Below are 6000 nucleotides of genomic sequence, written 5' to 3'. Positions count from 1 at the left end.
TTGGTACCAGGGATTGAACTCGGGTCCTTGCGCTTGCAAGGCAGGCCACCGAACTGCTGAGCTAAATCCCTGGCCCATCTTTTAATTCTTTTAGAAAGATACCCAGCAGAGGGATGGCTGGGTCAAATGGAATCTCTAGTCCTAGTTCTTTGAGGTATCTCCATATTGATTTCCATAGTGGTTGCACCAGTCTGCACTCCCACCAACAATGAAGAAGGGTTCCTTTCTCCCCACAACCCTGCCAGCATTTGTTATTGTTTGATTTCTTGATAGGAGCCATTCTTTGTGGGACAAGGTGGAATCTCAGTGCTGTTTTCATCTGCATTTCTCAAATGACCAGTGATGTGGAACATTTTTTCATATATTTACTTGATGCTTTTACTTCTTTGAGAAAAAAGAGATTGAAGAGGATATAAGAAAATGGAACGATATCCCCTGCTTCTGGTAGGAAGAATCAACATAGTGAAAATGGCCATACTACCAAAACTGCTATACAGATTCAGTGCAATTCTGATTGAGATTCCAATAGTGTATTTCACAGAACTAGAAAAAAAAAATCCAAAAATTCATTTGGAACCAGAAGAGACCTAGAATAGCAAAAGCCATCCTAGGCAACAGGGACATGGCAGCAGGAACAACAATTCCCAATTTGAAACTATACTACAAAGCCACTGTGATTAAAAACAGCATGGTACTGGCCAAGAAACTGACCTGAGGATTAGTGGAATATATTGGAAAATACAGAAACAACTCCAGATGTACTCAGCTACCTCATCTTTGACAAAGGAGCCAATCATCCTCACTGGAGGAAAGATAGCCTCTTTAATAAATGGTGTTGGAAAAACTGGATTTCAACTTGCCGAAGATTAAAACTAGACCCTTATCTTTCATTTTGAAGTCATGGACTTTGATATACTTGCTGAGTTTATTTCCATTCTAGTCATTGTTCTTTGTAATACTGAAATTGCCCCATGTTTAGCCAAATCCAACCCTTGCAGTGTCTGGTATAAGTTTACTGGTACATTTTAGATATACAATACAGTTACATTCATCATTAGGATCTTGTACCTTTACATGATATATCTTGGTTCTTATTTTTCCCCATTCCCCTGCCCTCTCTTCACCCCCTCCACCCTTCCCTATTTACAAAGACTTTGTTTCCAAATTTTTCCATTTCTCATATTTTTTCTTTTCACTTCTTTCCTTTTCCCTACCCCTCCCACTTCCCTTATCATGAAACCAACGAATAACTAATGCTGCCAAGGGTGTGGGGAGATAGGAACTCTTCTTCATTGTTGGTGGGAGTGAAGACTGGTGCAACCACTGTGGAAATCAGTATGGAGATACCTCAAAGGACTAGGATTAGCAGTCCCAATTGACTCAGCTTTTCCCCTGCTGGGTATCCTCCCAAAAGAATTAAAAGAATCATACCACAGCGATATGTGTGCACCCATGTTTATGGCGGCACAGTTCATAATAGTTACAACTTAGAAACAGCCCAGTTGCCCATCAGCTGGAGGAGATTGGAAAAAGAAATTGTGTGTTTAATAAAATAGAGTACTACTCAGCCATAAAGAATGAGAAACTAGAGACATTTATATCTAAGTGGATGCACATTGAGGCGATACACTTATGTGAAATAAATAGGACATGCTTGAGTAAATACTGAATAGAGTCTCTGGTGTGAAAAACTAAAAATGTAAATAAGGATCAAAATGTATAACTGATATTGTGAAATAGGAAGAAAATGTCTATTCTTTGATTTCTGGCATCACCATATCTTGTTAAGTCTTCCACCCCAGCCAGATCTAGAGCAGCTGAGAAGCATGGCTTGCTTTCTTTGGGAATGGAATTTGGCCTCATTCATATGAAGCGTGATCACTGTTGTAGGTGGAGTCCTGATCTTTCCATGAGCAAGAACAATAAAGTGTTTTTTTGAGGATAAAATATCTTGTGAGTGGACACTGCTATTTTCAGTTGCATTTAAAGATATGAAAAAATGGAAATAAAGTGTTTATAAATGGGGAGGGGAAGATGGGGTGAAGAGAGGGAAGGGACAAGGGGGAAAAATGAGAACCAAGACCTGTCATGTAGAGGTACAAGATCCCAATGATGAATGTAACTGTACTGTATACCTAAAATGTACCAATAAACTCAATGAGGAAAAAAAGTAAAGATATGAAGAGTGAGATTCATTTTTAGAAACACACTGCTTATGCCTGTTTTCCTGTATGCTAAGCCTTGATTTCATAGACTCTTAACATATTTACTCATTTGTCTCCTCCTACAAGGTGTATAAAATATTTTCATAATGACATTAATGTTACTGAATATTGTTCACGACTATCACCATTCTTCCTGACCGTAGACGTGACAATGAGGGACAAATTAATTGTTTTGGAATTTATTAAAATAGTTTTCCTTTGTGTGGCTAAGTGTGACTCTAAGCCTGCACATCCATTCACAAGTGATTCACATTCCAGCATACACACCACGACAACACCACACACCCACCTGCCTTGGAGATTCGCCCGATAAGGTCACAGCATATCAGTCATCCACCCACACGAGCATCTCCTGTGCATTTTGCACATTTACCAAAAACAACTTAAGAACAAGTTTTTGTGAAGCCCAAGGTGAAAAGTCTCACAGTTAACTGATGAGTAGCCCAGGAAATGGAGGCACCAGTAAGGCCTGAAGATGAGAATTTCAGCATAGAAAAGGAAAAGGTCCGTGCAGGCTGAAAAACAGATCTTTAGTTGGGAAAAGTGCTTTTTCTCTGTCTTTTTATCACACTTTGTAGGAAGAAGTCTACCTGGAGCGCATCTATCTTCTTGTGGAAGGTTTTCCCTCTATGAAATGAGACACTTAGGGTATAATTGATAACTCGCTTATTCTTTGATGATTTTTACTGACTTTTTCTACTATTATTTAAGATCATTTGGTGAGATGTATCTACACTTTGCAAATCTAAGTACACACAGCATGAACTTGTACCTGACAGGAGTACAGAGCAGCATAGATGTGGATCTGATGGTGACAATGAGATCCTAAGATCTGGACCAACAGTCTGAACATCAACCCCAAGGCCTCCTTCTTGCTTAGGAGTGGGGCAGTTTATATGGCAGCATTGTTTCCAGCTCTTCTTACCACATCTATTCAGGCCTTCTACATCAGTGCTCAGCCTGACTTAGCCTCCAGTACCTCAGAATGCAGAGCTCCTGGTCTACAAACCAGGGCCAGAGGGTAACAGTCCCTGCTGGAATCACCATGTGCTCTTCCAAGGTGACCAGGACATGGGAGGAGAGACACGAACATCCATCCAAGACCAGAGACTGATTCCCAAACCCAGTTGCAATCCCAGCACAACTGAGTGAAAACCCAATTCCTCAGAACAAATCTGATAGGTAAAAACATCTCTTGAGAGCCGGGGATTTAGCTCAGTGGTGCTGCTGCCTGACTTGTAAGTGCGAGGACCTGAGTTTGATCTCCAGTACCAAACCAAACCAAACAAAACAAAAAATCTCTTGAGGCTTCATATAAAATCCAAGGAAATTTAGAGGACATTTTAACTCCCAAGGACAACCAGGAGAAGAGCAAGGTGCTACTTCCTGTCAAAATTAATAAAAGACAGACAGAATTGGCTTCAAGAAGTACCTCGGGACAGTCAGCAGGACCTTGTTCTGGGTCTCTTCACAAATTAAAATGACATCTAGGGACAGCTTTTAAACTGGAAAAGTAATCTTTAGGGCTTTTGGTTTTTAAAGAAGAGCCTATAGAACCCAGGCATGCAGCTGTGTAATTAACTGCAGTTTATACTTTCTAAATCAGCTCTGCTCTTCCACTTTAATATGGGAAACTAAATTGCTACTTGGGCCAGAAATGTTTAGAAGGAGAAAAAAAAAAAAAAAAGAAAAAAAGAAAGAAAGAAACAGAAATGGAATGGCAGGCTGGAGATGTACATTTGTACATGTTGAAAAGCTTAAAACTTGAAGGTGACATGAAGGTTACCACTGCAGCAATACAGGACTTTTTTAGTCTCCTCAGAATTTCTCCCACCAACAAAATCCAACCAAGATTTGGAGAGAGAGAGAGAGAGAGAGAGAGAGAGAGAGAGAGAGAGCAAAAACAAATCAGGAGGAGAAAAATGAACAAAAAAATGCATGGATAATCTCTTCAAAATATCTAGGTAGCAGTAAGCCCCCAAGCCCTATAACATGGGTAAGATGAAAGGACCATAAATGACCACCAAGAACAAAACCAGAATAATCTCAGTTAATAAATGGGTAAGAAAAGATAGAACTGGAAAAGATAGAATTAGAAAAGTTTCCTTTTTGAAACCCCAATGAAGCAATTTATTTTAGTAACAAACACCAGTAATTAAGTTTCCTGGAGAAATTGAAAAAGAGTAATCAGGCATCCAACACCTGAATCCAGAGTTTGCTTTCTTCTCATCAGAGGGAGGGTAATTAATCACCACCTACCTTTTGACACAGTGAGAGCTGCCTTGTGCTCTGGAGCAGCCTTGCCAAACTGGAGTCTGAAGCCACCCGTCTTCTAGAGACGACAACCATTGGTGGGGAATACGACAGGTAGGAAAGTCTGGTAAATGGTATCAGGAATGACCACTGTCACGGTGTGCGACCATGGATACTGTTGCTATGTTCAGCCAATGGCAGGAAAGCAGAGGGCAGGAAGGACATTAGTTTAAACTTAAACTTTATGAAGAAAGAGTTAGGAATACATGCACAGTAAAAATGAAATGTGAAGTCTGGACTTTGTTTTAATATGTACTTGGGAACATGAACTGTAAAGAGGTACTGGTCTTTGAAGTGATAACCATGAAAAGTGGCCATTCGCCAGTCTGGTGTTTTGGACCAGCTATTATACAGTACCGAAGAGTCACAGTCCATAATGAGTGTGATTACATAAGTAAATGCATGTCTAAAGAGATCATTGTGTAGCAGTTAGCTTCTGATCACTGTGACAAAACAACTGAAGCAGGCCGCATATAATGCTAGAGATTATGGAACTTGGGATTTTGGAGCCGAAAGGCCACATGACTGAAGAGAGGAAGGAAAGGTGTGATGAGGCTGGACTAGTTGGTAGGTTCAGGGGGATAAAACCCAAAAAGCAAAATAGGGGCCTCATTAAGTCTTCTAACTAATCCTGACTAGAAGGAGTTAAAAATAAACTTTACTAGAGAAATTTCCCTGAAAAACAGATCAAAGAAGCGGGTACAGAAAGAGAAAAACCAAGCAAAGAAAGGTACCGAATGACCTTGGGACTCACACCAAGAGACCAGGAAAAGAACTGACAGGCAGGACACAGAGAGAAAGCCGAGGGCACAAAGGATGAGATGCCCCCACCTCCGATAGAATATAGAGGAAACAAGGTGGGGGTGCTGCTAACATTTAGACAGTATGTACGCACACCTATGCACTAGCATAAACAGGTACACACACATGTAGAGCCACTATATTATTCACTCTAGGATCACTATAGAATACAATGGTTATCCACAGGCCACCTTCCTAACTCAAAGCTAACCATGAATGAGGAATCCCTTTTGCCAACTTTCCACCCACCCCAAAGATAAGGCCTTAAAAGGTTGGTCAAGGACAAATAAACAGACAGAGAGAAGCTGTGCCACAGCCCCCGTAAGAAATGACACGAGGCAGAGGTACTTGGAAACCAATCCAGTTATGACAAGTTGGGGTGGTCACTCACTCAGCTACGACAGCAGCTAGGAGCAGAGGGCCATGTTTCTGGAGCCCCTTGCCCTGATTCTTTCTTACCTTTTCCTTTCATTCCCCTTCCTTTTCCCCTTTATAAATGAAATGTCTTCCTTTTGTTGAACTTCGCCTCTCTAATTTTTTATGGGGACTGAGTTCATGATCCCAGTGGGTTGCATGGAGAGCAGAGCGGCGGTACTCCTCCCCCAGATGGGACACTTTTGGTTCCCTGATCAGGAACCAGATGTGGCAGGTACATTAAAAC

The sequence above is a fragment of the Fukomys damarensis genome, unplaced genomic scaffold, assembly GCF_012274545.1.
Source record: "Fukomys damarensis isolate Sample0158 unplaced genomic scaffold, DMR_v1.0_HiC HiC_scaffold_20, whole genome shotgun sequence".
NCBI classification, from domain to species: Eukaryota; Metazoa; Chordata; class Mammalia; order Rodentia; family Bathyergidae; genus Fukomys; species Fukomys damarensis.
Note: the sequence above shows the minus strand (reverse complement) of the source record.